Source organism: Chiloscyllium plagiosum, unplaced genomic scaffold (assembly GCF_037043375.1).
Source record: "Chiloscyllium plagiosum isolate Xiang-an unplaced genomic scaffold, Cpla_swu_hap1 HiC_scaffold_18, whole genome shotgun sequence".
NCBI lineage: Eukaryota > Metazoa > Chordata > Chondrichthyes > Orectolobiformes > Hemiscylliidae > Chiloscyllium > Chiloscyllium plagiosum.
The window spans coordinates 81,319,669-81,336,043 of NW_028270156.1; positions in this window are offsets into that span (position 1 = coordinate 81,319,669).

A 16,375-nucleotide genomic window follows, 5' to 3' on the forward strand; every position below is an offset into this window, starting at 1 on the left:
TGGGGCTCTTTTCCCTGGAGCGTCGGAGGCTGAGGGTTGATATTATAGAAATTTACCAAAATTATGAGGGGCATGTATATGGTAAATAGGCAACGTCTTTTCACTGGGGTCGTGGAGTCCAGAACTAGCGGGCATATGTTTAGGGTGAGAGGGGAAAGATATAAAAGAGACCTAAGGGGCAACGTTTTCACACAGAGTGTGGTACGGGTATGGATTGAGCTGCCAGAGGAAGTGATGGGGGCTGGTACAATTTTTAAGAGGCATTTGGATGGGTATATGAATGGGAACCGTTGGAGGTATCTGGGCTGGGCGCCGGCTGGAGAGATTAGATTGGGTTGGGATATCTGGTCGGCATGGACGGATTGGACCGAAGGGTCTGTTTCCATACTGTTCATCTCTATGACCCTATTTGTTGCTCAGGTTGTGGGTATGTTCGCTGAGATGGAAAGTTGGTTTGCAGACGTTTTTGTCTTCCGTCTAGGTGACAACTTCAGTGCATGATAGATGGCCTTATAGACAATGTAACTGATGACATAAAACTGCAAGGGGATATTCATATACTAGGTGAATGAACAAAACTGCGATACAGAGAGTTCAATGTGAGTGTGAATTTTGGACTGAAGAGAATAGATCGTGATGTTTTTCTAGACGGTATGAAGTTAAGAATAGTGCAAGTCCAAAGAGAATTGGTGTTTAGGTGAATAGATCTTTAAAATGCCACGCATAGATGCAGAAAAAAGTCATAATCTCACACATACCAGCCTTTGTAACGAGAGGACGATGGTACAAGGATGCAGAAGTTACGCTGCAGTTATTCAAAACTCTTTGGTCCCTATTTGGAATACTGAGAACAGATTTGGGCACCAGGTCTTAGGAAAGACCCATTGGCGTTGGAGTGAGAATAATATAAGTTTACAAGAATGATACTTTTACTTTATTCACTCAGGGGACGTGAGCTTTGCTTGCTGGCGAGCATTTATCGTCCCACCCTAGATGCCTTTGTTAAGGTGGTGGTACTGTGTCTTCTTGAATCGCTGCAGTTGGTGAAGCTTGTTCATCCATCATAAGATCAGAAGTGGGAGTGTTCACTGATAATTGTACAGTGTTCAGAACTGGTGACTCCTCAGATACTGTACAGTCCACGTTCAAATGCAACAAGATCTGGACAATTTCCAGAATCGGGCACTAAACAAATACTGGGCTATGACCATCACCAATAAAAAACAGTCTGACCACCATCCCTTGATAATAAATTGTATTATCATCAGCAAATCCCCAACTATCAACATCCAAGGTGTTACCATTGACTGTAAACTCAATTGGACTTTTCTCATAACCACTGGCTATAGGAGTAGTTCAAAGTTTAGGAATATTGTGGCAAGTAATTCAGCTTGTGACTCCCAAAGTCTGTTCATTATGTATACGGCACAAGTCCGCAGTACGATGGAATACACCTCACGTGCCTAGATGAGTACATCTCCAAAACACTGAAAAAAGCTTGACACCATCCAGGACAGAACAGACTGCTTCACTGGCTTTACATCCACTCCTTCTGCCATTGATGCTCTGTAGTCATAGTATGTACTGTCCACAAGATGCACTGCAGAAATTCACCAGACTCTTCAGATATCACCTTCCAAAACCATGACCACTTCTATCTCGAAGGATAAGAGCAGCAAAATCAAGGAAGCACCACCACCTTCAAGTTCCCCTCTTAACATCCATTTAACATTCTGACTTGGACATATGTTGTGTTTCCTTCACTGTCATTGGGTTAAAATCATTGAATTTGTTTCCTCGTAGCATTGTGGGCCAACCTACAACAGGTGAACTGCAACACTTAAAGAAGGCAGCTCACCACCACCTTCTCAAGGGCAACTGGGGCAGGCATAAATTGCTGGCCAGCCATCGATGCCCGCATGCTATCAATGAATAAAGTGTCCATACACTGTTGGCGAATCCACAATGCCCTTAGACTGAACAAATGGTAATATGGTAACTCCAATTCTGGATGGTGAGTCGGTTGGAGGGGTGTTTCCACGAATCTGGTGCAGTTGTCACTCTGGCTGGAAGTGGTTTTACATGAAGGATCATGTTAGGTACGTATGAATTTGATTGTGATTTTTGGAGGCCAGGCTGCTCAACTCCAGCGCATATCTTTAGAAGTTCCTCAGGGTAGTGTCATAAGCCCAACCATCTTCAGCTGCACCATTAATGACGTTCCCTCCATTATAAGTGCAATCTAAGGATATTTGGTGAACGTGTGCAGTTCATGTTGTTACAGTGCATTATGGTGCCTGCTATGACTTCAACCAGCAGAGAATCTACCAACTCCCATTCCAGTTTTCCTGCAGCTTCTTGATGCCACACGCAATTGAATGTGGCCTTGATGTTCAGGGCTATCAATTTGACTTCATCTTTAGAATTCAACTTATTTGTCCATGCTTGAACCAAGGTTGTAATGAGGGCAGGAACGGTGTGGCCCTCGTGAAACCCAAACTGAGCTTCATTGATCACATTATTGCTGTGCAGGTGCCAGGACAGAACCCCACTGGTCCTCACCTACCACCCCACCAGCCTCCAGATACATCGTATCATCCGCCGTCATTTCCACCACCTCCAAACAGATCCCACCACCCAAGGATATATTTCCATGCCCACCCCTATCAGCATTCCGGAAAGACCACTCCCTCCGCGACTCCCTCGTCAGATCCACACCCCCCCCCACCAACCCAACCTCCACTCCCGGCACCTTCCCCTGCAACCGCAAAAAATGCAAAACTTGCACCTACACCTCCCCCCACACTTCCCTCCAAGGCCTCAAGGGACCCTTCCATATCCGTCAGAAATTCACCTGCACCTCCACACACATCATTTCCTGCATCCGCTGCACCCGATGTGGGCTCCTATACATTGGAGAGACAGGCCGCCTACTTGCAGAACGTTTCAGAGAACACCTCTGGGACACCGCACCAAGCAACCCAACCGCCCCGTGACTGAATACTTTAATTCCCCCTCCCACTCCGCCAAGGACATGAAGGTCCTTGGCCTCCTCCATCGCCAGACCATGGCAACACGACGCCTGGAGGATATCGCCTCATCTTCCGCCTAGGAACCCTCCAACCACAAGGGATGAATGCAGGTTTCTCCAGCTTCCTCATTCCCCACCCCCTGCCTTTTCTCAGTCCCAACCCTCAGACTCAGCACTGCCTTCTTGACTTGCAATCTTCTTCCCGACCTCTCCGCCCCCACCCCCTCTCCGGCCTATCACCCTCACCTTAACCTCCTTCCACCTATCGCATTCCCAACACCTCTCCCCCAAGTCCCTCCTCCCTGCCTTTTATCTTAGCCTGCTTGGCACACTTTCCTCATTCCTGAAGAAGGGCTTATGCCCGAAACGTCAATTCTCCTGCTCCGTTGCTGCTGCCTGACCTGCTACGCTTTTCCAGCAACACATTTTTAAGCTCTGATCTCAGCATCTGCAGTCCTCACTTTCCCTTTGTTGATAGCACTGTTGATGAAACCTTGCATCATTTTACTGATGATCAAAAGCAGATTGGACACTATTGGTCAGGTGGGATTTGTCCTACTTATTTGTTTGTAGGACATGCCTGGGCAATTTCCCACAGAGTCAGTTAGCCCCCTGGACGTCAAATGTTACAGTTAAGAGGAGAGATAATATAAATTGTAACTGATTTCTCCAGAATTTAGAAGTTAAATCTGATCAAGGTATTGGTGGTATTACAAGGAAAGGACAAAGTAGATTGTGATAAACTACTTCTGCTGATTTGGGGATTCGAGAATTAGGGTACATAGTCTGAGAATTAGGACCCGACTATTCAGGAGAGATGTTGGAAGCGCTTCTACACACAAGGTGGTAGACATTTGGAGCTTTTTGCTCAAAAGGCAGTGAATGCTAGATTAGTTAATTTTAAATCTGAAATAGGTAACTTTTTTGTTATTTTGGGATGTTGACCAAAGGCAGCTTTGAGAGTTAGCTGTAGATAGGCCACAATTAATGCACAGAATCTTTGGATTTCAGTCATTTCAATGCCAGCAGAGCTGGAATTCTTTAGTTGCTTCTTCTCCATAGAGTCACAGAGATGTACAGAACAGAAACCGACCCTGAGGTCCACCTCGTCCATGGCAACAAGATATCCGAACCAAATCTTGTCCCATTTGCCAGCACTTGGCCCTTATCCCACTAAACTCTTTCTATCCGTACATCCATCCAGATGCCTTTTAAATGCTGTAATTATACCAGCTTCTACCACTTACTCTGGCAGCTCATTCCATACAAGCACCACTCTCTGCGTGTAAAAGTGGCCCCTTAGGTCCCTCTTTTATTTCCCCATACTCACCCTAAACCTATGTCCTCTAGTTCTGAACTCCCCCACTCCAGGTAAAATACCGTATCTCTTTATCCTATCCATGCCTGTCATCATGTTATAAACCTCTATAAGGTCACCCCTCAGCCTCCGATGCCTCAGGGAAAGCAGTTCCTGCCTATTCAACCTCTTCTTATAGCTTAATCCTCCAACCCTGGCAACATCTTTGTAAATCTTTTCTGAACTCTTTCAAGTTTCGTAGCATTCTTACGAAAGGAAAGAGACCAGAATTGCACGCAATATTCCAAAAGTGGCCGAACCAATGTCCTGTACAGCCACAACATGACCTCCCAAATCCTATACACAATATTCTGACCAATAAAGGAAAGCATACAAAACGCCATCTTCACTATCTTATCTACCTGCGAATCTACTTTCAAGAAACAATGAACTTGCACTCGAAGGTGTCTTTCTTCAGCAACACTACTCTTTGCCTATCTGATCAAAATCCCATTGTAACCTGAGTTAACCCTCTTCGCTGTTCAGTACACCTCCAATTTCGGTGTCATCTGCAAACTTACTAGCTCTACCTCCTATATTCATATCCAAATCATTTACATAAATGACTAAGCAGTGGACCCAGCACCGATCCTTGTGACACTCCACTGGTCACATGCCTCCAGTCTGAAAAGCAAACCCCACCACCACCCTCTGTCTTCTACCTTTGTGTCAGTTGTCTATCCAAATGGCTAGTTCTCCCTTTGTTCCACGAGATCTAAACTTGTTAACCAGTTTCAGATTTTTGTTTCAGCATTTCAATAGTGAGGTGTCATATGTTTGCCTGCCTGTGTTTCCTTAATAATTTTCAATATACTTCATTGTCAATCATGCTGTGCAAATAGACGGTATTATATGTACCTTGTTGTGTAAGAGTGTAGACATGTGCCAACGTAACGAGATGAGCAATCGAGACGTATGAGCTTTAGAGATACGAATTAAAATACCAGCACAGCAGCTAAGGGTGAATTCAATTAATTAGCAAATTCTGAATGAAAAAATTCCTCGCACGATTAAGAGTTTGTCAATCTGTGCCTTGAAGACATTTAAAGTCCTGTCTCCACTGAGCTCCATGGCAGTGAATTCCGCAGACCCGCCACTCTCTGGCTGAAGAAATATCTCCTCATGTCCGTTTTCAATTGACCCGCTCTAATTCTAAGGCTGTGCACACGAGTCCACGTATCCCTACCTGACAGAAACAATTTCCTAGCATACACACTTTCTAAGCCGTGGATTACTTTGTAAGTTTCTATTAGATCTCTCCTCAACCTTCTGAACTCGAATACAATCCCTGGATCCTCAGCTGTACATCGTATGTTAGGCCTACCATTCCAGGGATCATTCGTGTGAATCTCGGCTGGACATGCTCCATGCCAGTATGTCCTTCCTGAGATGTACGGCCCAAAACTGGAAGGAAACATTATTCTAAATGGGGCCTAACCAGAGCTTTATAAATTCTAGAAGCACCTCACTGCATTTACATTCCAACCCTCTTCAAATAAAAGACAACATTACATTTACTTTCTTAACCACATACTCAACCTGCAAGTCAAACTTCAGAGAATCCTGTACCAGAACTCCCAGATCCCTTTGTACTTTGAATTTATGAATTAGATTAGATTAGATTACTTACAGTGTGGAAACAGGCCCTTCGGCCCAACAAGTCCACACCGACCCGCCGAAGCGCAACCCACCCATACCCCTACATTTACCCCTTACCTAACACTACAGGCAATTTAGCATGGCCAATTCACCTGACCCGCACATTTTTTTTTTTGGATTGTGGGAGGAAACCGGAGCACCCGGAGGAAACCCACGCAGACACGGGGAGAACGTGCAAACTCCACACAGTCAGTCGCCTGAGTCGGGAATTGAACCCGGGTCTCTGGCGCTGTGAGGCAGCAGTGCTACCCACTGTGCCACCGTGCCGCCCACCATTTATAAAATAGTCTATGCCTGTGTTGTTTTTTCCAAAGTGCAAGACCTCGCATTTGCTCACATTGAATTTCATCAGCCACTTCTTGGACCATTCTCCTTAACCGTCTAAATATTTCTGCAGCCTCCATACCTCCTCAGAACTACCTGCCTGTCCGCCTAACTTCGTATCGTCGGCGATCTTCGCTAGAATGCGCCTAGTCTCTTCATCCCGATCATTTATAAGTAAAGTGAACAGCTGAGGTCCCAACACTGAACGCTGCGGGCACCACTTATCATCAGCTGCCATTCCAAAAATAAAACCTTTTATCCAAATTCCCTGCCTTCTGTCAGACAGCCAATCCTCAATCCATGCCAGGAGCTCACCTCCAACACCATGGGCCCTCACGTTACTCAGCAGCCTCCCGTGAGGTACGTTATCAAAGGCCTTTGGAAGTCTCGGTAATAATGTCCACTGGGTTTCCTGGTCTAACCTACCCGTTACCTCTTCAAAGAATTCTAACAGTTTTTTCAGTCACGACCTCCCCTCATTTAGTCAATGCTGACTTGTTCTAATCCGACCCTGCACTTCCACGTATTCAGAAATCTCATCCTTAATGATGGATTCTATCCTTTTACCTACAACAAGCTTAGGCTCATCAGCCTATAAGTTTACATCTTTTATCTTGATCCTTTCTTGAGCAAGGGGGTTACAACAATGATTTTCCAATCATCTTGCACTTTCCCTGGTTCCAATGATTTTTGAAAGATTACAAGCAACGCAACCACTATTCCTTCAACCATCTCCCTCAGAACTCTAGGATGTAGCCCATCCGGGTGAGGAGATTTATCAATTTTTAGACCTTTTTAGCTTTTCAATTACTTTATCCTTTGTGATGGCCACCAAACGCAAATCTGCCCCTTGACTCTCCTTAATTGTTGGAATATTACTCATGTCATCCACTGTGAAGAGTGACACAAAGTATTTATTACGTTCTTCAGCTATTTTTTTATCTCCAACCACTAGCCTTCCTGCATCAATTTGGAGCGGCCCAATTTCTACTTTGCCTATTGTTTGTTTACTTATTAAAAAAACTTTTACTATTATTTCTAATATTACTGGCTAGCCTACCTTCAAATTTTATCCTCTCCTTCCTTATATCTCGCTTTGTTATCCTCTATTTTTGTTTTAAAAGTCTTCACAATCTTCTGATTTTCCAGTGCTCTTGGCCACTTTATAGGCTCTCTCTTCTTCTGTGATGCTTTCCTGACTTGCTTGGTCAGCCATGGTTGTCGAATTCCACGCCCAACCCCAGGTAATCTTTCTTTTCTTTGGAATGTACCTCTGTACTGTGTCGTCAATTACACCCGGAAACTCCTGCCATTGTTGCTGTACCATTCGATTGCTATGAAAAACTATCTATTGCATAGATGTTCTTCAAAGTAAGAAATGTGCTGTCCTCATCCAGTCTCACCTACCGTGGACCAGAATCATTACAAAGTGGTTAACTCTGAACTGCCCACTGAAATAACTGAGAATGCAGCAGTGTGGAATCAGAGCACAAATATCAATGAGGAATAAAACAGGACTGATCATCTGGCATGTATTAAGCTTAGATTCCCCTACAGTGTGGAAACGGGCCCTTTGGTCCAATAAGTCCATTCTGGCCCTCTGAAGTGTAACCCAGCCAGATCCATTTTCCTCTGACTCATGCACCTAACACTACAGGCAATTTAGCATGACGAATTCACCTGCTCTGCACATCTTAGGACTGTGGGAGGAAACCACCGCAGACAAGGGGAGAATGTGCAAATTCCACACAGTCGCCAAGGATGGAATAAAACCTGGGTCCCTGGCGCTGTAAGGCAGTAGTGCTAACCACTGAGCCACTGTGCTGCTCTGAATCTGGGCATTAGATACCACAACTGCACATCATGCCCGTTCCATCTTCCAATTCTGACTATTATGCTGGACTTATATCAGCAATAGTCTGATGTAGTCATATTCACTTAATCATGCCTGACAGATTTCAGACGCACGCTTCATAACGCTACTTAAGTTCTTCCCTACCAGCAGGGCAGATCCACCAGAGGTGGTGGCACATTGGTGTGCAGTCGGAAAGGAATTGTCCAATAGGTCACAGTATTAAATCGGAAATCTATTCAGTTTCATGGTATCAAGTCAAATGTGGTAAAGGAAATCGTCTGCTGGTTACCACCGTCCAATCTCCCTCAGTTGGTATCTCCAAAGCTCAGTAAACTCTTAAAAAATGTAAGCGAACAACTTGGGAACAGACAAAGGCTTTTCGTCTTTTTGAATCTGCTCCAGCTGTCAATTACTTCATGGCTGATCAGTTTGTGTTCGGCCTTCCATCTCCCCCTCCCCCTATATCCCCAATAACAATTTATTCCATTGACTGTCAGGAATCTACCTATTTTCATCTTACTAACAGTCAATGAATATATATCTACCAGTTTCTGAGAAGGAGATCTCTCTGAAAGAAAAATAAATTATCCTAATTTGTGCCTTAAAAGGATGACTAATGTAAAATGATGGCCAGTCTCCTGGCCTACTATCCCAATTCATTTCAGCTAGCTTAGCTAGCATAATTTTCCTAATTTAAATGTATAATACTTGGCTTAGGCCTACATTCTCCCTTCCAAAATCAATGCAAAATTAACTATTATGATCATTGCTGCCATAAATGTCTTTGCTCTGAAATCATAAATAAATCCTGTCATGTTATACAAAGCCAATTCTAATATAATGCTCTCTGGTCAGTTACAGAATATGCTGCTCTGAACAACTGTTTTGAAAGCATTTGATTAATTTTCCATCAAGGCTCCTGTTACCAAACCAATTTTTTTCAGTTTATGTGTAGGTTAAGGTTATCTATAATTATTCCTTTCTCTTTGTTGCATCATGGATAGTGTTCAGGGAGCTGTAAGTCACTCCCATGTGAGTTCTTTAGATCTGCCAGCCAGTAAGGTAGGATTAAGAGAACATGATTATTTCACAACATAGCTTCTCAAATATTGATAAAAGTCCAGGATAATAGTAACATGTAGTCAGAAGGATGGAATGGGAATGATGTGACATTGTGGCATCTGATCCCCAGATACATGTGAGACTGTCAGTCCAGTTTTATTCCTCATTGACATTTTTGTTCTGATTTCATACTGTTTATATTGTAAATGTTTATAGTAAAAACCGACCGACTCCCACAGCTACCTAGACTACACCTCCTCCCACCCTGCCCCCTGTAAAAACGCCATCCCGTATTCCCAATTCCTTCGTCTCTGCCGCATCTGCTCCCAGGAGGACCAGTTCCAATACCGTACAACCTGGATGGCCTCCTTCTTCAAAGACCGCAATTTCCCCCCAGCCGTGATCGGCGATGCTCTCCACCGCATCTCCTCCACTTCCCGCTCCTCCGCCCTGGAGCCCCGCTCCTCCAATCGCCACCAGGACAGAACCCCACTGGTCCTCACCTACCACCTCACCAACCTCCATATACATCGTATCATCCGTCGTCATTTCCGCCACCTCCAAATGGGCCACACCACCAGGGATATATTTCCCTCCCCTCCCCGATCAGCGTTCCGAAAAGACCACTCCCTCCGTGACTCCCTCGTCAGGTCCACAACCCCCACCAGCCTAACCTCCACTCCCGGCACCTTCCCCTGCAACCGCAAGAAATACAAAGCTTGCGCCCACACCTCTCCCCTTACTTCCCTCCAAGGCCCCAATGGATCCTTCTATATCTGACACAAATTCACCTGCACCTCCACACACATCATTTACTGCATCCGCTGCACCCGATGTGGCCTCCTCTATATTGGGGCGACAGGCGGAACATTTCAGAGAACACCTCTGGGACATCCGGACCAACCAACCCAACCACCCCATGGCTCAACACTCCAACTCCCCCTCCCACTCCACCAAGGACACGCAGGTCCTTGGCCTCCTCCATCGCCAGACCATAGCAACACGATGGCTGGAGGAAGAGCGTCTCATCTTCCGCCCAGGAACCCTCCAACCACAAGGGATGAACTCAGATTTCTCCAGCTTCCTCATTTCCTCTCCCCCCACCTTGTCTCAGTCCCAACCCTCGAACTCAGCACCACCTTCCTAACCTGCAATCTTCTTCCCGACCTCTCCGCCCCCACCCCCATTCCGGCCTATCACCCTCACCTTAACCTCCCTCCACCTATCGCATTTCCAACGCCCCTCCTCCAAGTCCATCCTCCCTACCTTTTATGTTAGCCCACTTGGCACACTTTCCTCATTCCTGAAGAAGGGCTCATGCCCGAAGCGTTGATTCTCCTACTCCTTGGATGCTGCATGACCTGCTGCGCTTTTCCAGCAACACATTTTCATGTTTTATGACTATGCTAGCCTGATTATCTGTTGAACACCTCTCCAAACTTTGGTGCAATTCCCAGCTAATATTGAGGAGGACATTACAGGGTCCACTGATCAAGATATGCTTTTCTTATTTTCAGTTCGTAAATTGATTTCGGTGGGTCCATTCAATTTTTTTCTCTTTTTTTAAATAATGACATACAAGGTCATTTCAGAAGATAGTCAATAATGAGTTCATAATATTATAGTGGGTCTGGGGTTATATTTAGGCCACACTAAATAAGAATGTCAGATTCTCTCCCCTCAAGGCATTAAAAAATTAAATGGTTTTCCTCAACACCTTGGCCTGTTTGTTCCATTATCATTATAAGTGACTAAAATGTTAGTCCAATTTTATTAGTTAACTACATTGAAATTATTTTAGCTTTGTGGAAGTGTTTGACATGATGTTTGCAGAGCTTGAGTCTGTACCTTGGAATTGCATGTTCCAGCAGTATTGGCAAAATGTCACCATTCCCAAATTCAACAGAAAGCATAAGCAGTAACTGCTGATGGTAATAAAAACAAATACTGTGGATGGAAATGGCACGGTATGAGTGAAGTGTTCTGAAGCAGAGTCATACAGGACTTGAAACATTCACGCGGTTTCTCCATTCACAGATACTGCCAAACCCACAAAGTATTTCCAGCATTTTCTGTTCTGATTGAATTTGTTGGCACCTGTTTAACGTGTTAAAGAGGTGATAGAAGGTTTGGGGGAATGACCAACAGTACTTAAAAACAAAAAGAATGTTTTCAGAATTTGATTGTGTTTAGAAATCAGCTTGGTTTTGAAATACGTAACGCAAAATGAGAATGCTGATGGTAGTTATGGTGAAACGTGGTGAAAATTCCACACAAGTGCAATATGTAGACGAAGGCTTGTAGAAAACTAACCTGGACTTAAATTACCATGGGTGATGCAATTCTCCTTCAAATGAAGTTCAAATGACATACAAGGTCATTTCAGAAGATAGTCAATAATGAGTTCATAATATTATAGTGGGTCTGGGGTTATATTTAGGCCACTCCTTCATTTATTCTGGAGTTAATAATACTTGCTGTCTATGTCTAAATTAAATTTCACGTAATTACATGAACACTTTTCCTTCCTTTTAGTAGAATGCATATATTTTTTAATGGATGGACATTCATTCGCAACATAGGCAAATGCTGTGTGAAAACAGTTTATAATGTAATATGATTTGTTCAAATAATATAAATGAATGGCTTCTGAAGTTCATGCACAGATATATTGTTCAACTCGAGGCAATTCATATCTTATTATGAGCATTCATTTCTGCACAGCATCCGTCATGATTTATATTTTGTCTGCAGTCAGCAATCTAATGAGTTTTCACAATAGGAAATCCACTTCTGTCAGATAGGTCTCCTCATTGCTTCCAAGAAGTTGGTGTGAGCTAACAATGTTCACATCAATGAGCAGAGTATATTACTGGAAAGCCTGAGGACTGATTATTATATCGACTGTAACCCCGTTTTTTCATGTTATGAAGCTGGGCTGCATAAGAATGATCAGTGTATTGTGCAGAGATACCCAATCTATAGCATTCAGGGTTCTGTATCCTGTGAAACTACAACATCCCGACCTCAGCAGAAAGCTCAAAACAGGTAAGAAGACCAAATCTATACTGCAGCCAGGAGCCCACATCTTGAATTTATAAATACTCTGTGCATATTCATTCACATTTGTAAACAGAAAGATTGTTGCCTGATTTCACTTTTTCATACCACATTTAGATGTTTACTCATCAACCTGTTCAAGAATAGTATTATACATCATTGGACCCAGTTGGCCATGAAACCAGGCCTGTTGGCTCAGAGCTAGGGGCACTACCATTGCAACTGAAGACCACTCTTCCATTCATGTTTAGTCTGGTAATAATAAGTGCCACCAGCTGCTCATTTGTGGTCAGTAAAAGAAAAAAATAAATGAAAACTGATTTGCGCAAGAATTATTTGAGTTCAGTGTGGTTATATAACTTCTGGGAATCACAGACCAGTCCATCTTACATTGGACAAATTATTGGAGAGGGTTCTGAGATAAAGGATTCCTGATTGTTTGGAAAAGCATAATTTGATTAGTGATAGTCAGCATGGCTTTGTGAGGGGCAGGTCATGCCTCATACACTTTATTGACTCTTTGAGGATGTGACAATACACATTACTGAATGTAGAACAGTAGCTGTAGTGTGTATGGATTTTGCCAAGGCGTTTGATAAGGTTCCACATGGTAGGCTCATTCAGAAAGTAAGGGGACATAGGTTCCAGGGAAATTGGCTGTTTGGATACAGAATTGTCTGGCCCATAGATGACAGAGGGTGGTAGTAGATGGAAAGTACTCAGCCTGGAGCTCAGTGACCAGTGATGTTTGTCAGGGACCTGTTCTGGGAGATCTGCTCTTTATGACATGGTAAATAATTTGGATGAGGAAGTGGAAGGATGGGTTAGGAAATTTGCCGATGACATGCAGGTTTGTGAAGTTGTGGGTAGTGTGCAGGGCTGTCGTAGTTTGGGATGGGTCACTGAAAGGATACAGAACTTGGCTGAGAAGTGGCAAATGGAGTTCAACCTAGAAAAGTGTGAAGTGATTCATTTTGGAAGGTCGAATTTGAATACAGATCACAGGGTTAAAGGCAAGATTAGCAGTGTGGAGGAACAGAGGGAACTTGAGATCCACGTGTGTAGATGCCTCAAAGTTACCATCCAAGTTGATAGGGTGGTTAAGAAGATGTATGGTATTGTGGCTTTCATTAGCAAGGGGATTGAGTTTAAGAGCTGTGAGGTTATGCTGCAGCCCTGTAAAGCCCTGGTTTGACCACACTTGCAATATAGTGTTCAGTTCTGGTCACCTCCTCTGAGGAAGTATGTGGAAGCTTTAGAGAATGTGCAGAAGAGATTTACCAGGGTGCTGCCTGGACTGGAGTGCATTTCTTATGAAGAAGAGTTGAGGGAGGTCAGAATTTTCTCATTGGAATGAACAAGGATGAGAAGTGACTTGATAGAGGTGTACAAGATGAAGAGAGGCATAGATAGAGTGGGTAGCCAGAGACTTTTACACAGGGCGGAAATGTTTATAACGAGGGTGCATAATTTTAAGGTGATTGGAGGAAGATTTAGGGAAAATTGAAAGATACGTTCTTTACACAGTGTGGTGGGTGCGTGGAATTCACTGCCAGCAGTCGTAGTAGGGTCAGATACATTAAGGGCATTTAAGCTACTCTTGGATAGGCACATGGATGATAGTAAAACAAAGAATATGTAGATTAGTTTGATCTTAGAGTGGGATAAAAAAGGCACAACATGAAGCGCCTGTACTGTGCTGTACTGTTCTATGTTCTCTCTTATCCCAGTATCCATGCAGTAGCTGTACAAAATATCCAATGTTAAAGTGATGGGACAGCAGCTTTGTATTTCACTTGAATTCCTGCATTCATTTGTTCTGGCATATTTTCATTTTGCTGATAATGTCCTGTCAACAGGTTTAAACCCGTGGAAACAACAAGGCTTGTGTGTCACATTGAATGAAACACTGTATTCTTTGACTTGCATTGGGTATCTACATGGGTGATTGCTGTGCATTCATCTGAATAAAACCCTGTTTCAAAGTGATAACCAAAATACCAGTAGTTGTTCTACTTAAAACTGACTTGTGATTCAGTAATGTCATCCCTTATTTTAGGTCATTTTGTCTGAAATTCAGAAACTTTTCATTCATTATGATATATACAAAATTGCACTGTTTTGATAGAATTCTTTGCCAGTTTCCATAGAGGACAACAGTATAATATGGTTCTCTTTTGAGCTGTATAGGCCCTTGTCTTATTACCATGAGTGAATCATCTCCAGTACCATTGAATTTGCTTAGTATACACTTTCTTCCTCCTCGGAACAGCCAGCCCAGAGCTACTTGACTAGGAATCTGACTGCAGTTGTGCAATAGTTTGAACAAAGGTTGGTGGTGACTGGTAGGTTACAACTGCCAGCCAAACTGCCATTTGTGCGGAGCATCAGCATGAGACCCCTGCCATGTAACTATGCGCTAGGCTGCTAAGGGACTCATATTGTTGCAGCTGGTGAATAGACATGTGTGATAACAATAAAAGTATACCAGTTTAGCAGTTGTAATGAAGTGTTGGTGGAAATGTTTGTGCAGAACCTAATGGTTATTTCATTACAGTTCCAAGGAATTGGAAACTTTGCCATCTTTTGCTGGTTACATCACATGCTGATTATTTGTATTATTTCTGGATATGGGATGGATAGAGCGAATCTTGGGCAATTATATCAAAAAGAAAACACAGAATATCTGAGTGTTGTGTATGGTTGGGAAAGCAAACAGCTTCATGAAACCCAGCTATAACCTGGGAATCGAACAGACTTGGGGTCATCACAACCTTTCCTCTCATTCATGTTTTTAATCTCAGATGCAATTATTGCTTTATATATTCTAGTAGAAAAGGCTGCAGAATCTAATTGGACATTATTTTTTAGCTCAATTCAGAAAGCGATTTAGAATTTATTATTTGCAATTCAAATCTGGACTCATACAAGGTTCGCAATCTTAATGTTGGGATTATCAAATCTGAATATCACTATGACGCAAAATAACATATTATTCAGCATATTGTATTGTACGGTAGATTTTTTTGCTTGGCTGGATTTACTTGAGTTTCGGGGAAAGTTGTAGTACTAGCAGGAAATTACTGACCTCACTGATGTTCTTTAGTTTGTAAATATAAATTATCCAAACCAAAAAGGGAGAGATAATGATATTAATACAAAAGAAATCACTCGATCTGTAAATCCTGTCCCAATGCACTTATTCCTATAGATTGCATCTTCAATTGACTTCATCAGTTCTGAGTAAATAATTCTGTTCATCGCATTACCAGTTTCTCCCTTAGCCTATCTGTTACTGAAAATCCTACCCATACTTATGCCAATTATTGCTCTCTACTATTGCTAAGTGGTTTGTCACCCCTTCAGCTGAAGCACAAACACAATTAGAGTCATAGAGTCATAGAGATGTACAGCATCAAAACAGACCCTTTTGTCCAAACCATCCATGCTGACCAGATATCCCAACCCAATCTAGTCCCACCTGCCAGCACCCGGCCCATATCCCTCCAAACCCTTCCTATTCATATACACATCTAAATGTCTTTTAAATGTTGCAATTGTACAGGCCTCCACCATTTCTCTGGCAGTTCATTCCACACATGCATCACCCTCTCGTTGAAAAGACTGCACCTTAGTTCTCTTTCATATCTTTCCCCTCTCATGCTTAACCTATGCCCTCTAGTACTGCACTCCCTGACCCCAGGGAAAAGACTTTGTCTTTTTATCCTATCCAGGCCCCTCAATTTTGTAAACCTGTGTAAGGTCAACTGTCAGCCTCCGGTGCTCCAGGTAAAAGAGCCCCAGACTGTTCAGCCTCTCCCTATAGCTCAAATCCTCCAACTTTGTCAACAGACTTGATAAATCCTTTCTGAAACCTTTCAGGTTTCACAACAATTTTCCGATAGGAAGGAGACCAGAATTGCACGCAATATTCAAACAGTGTCCTAACGAATGACCTGTACAGCCGGAGCATACCTCACAACTCCTGTAGGAGAAAGTGAGGACTGCAGATGCTGGAGATCAGAGC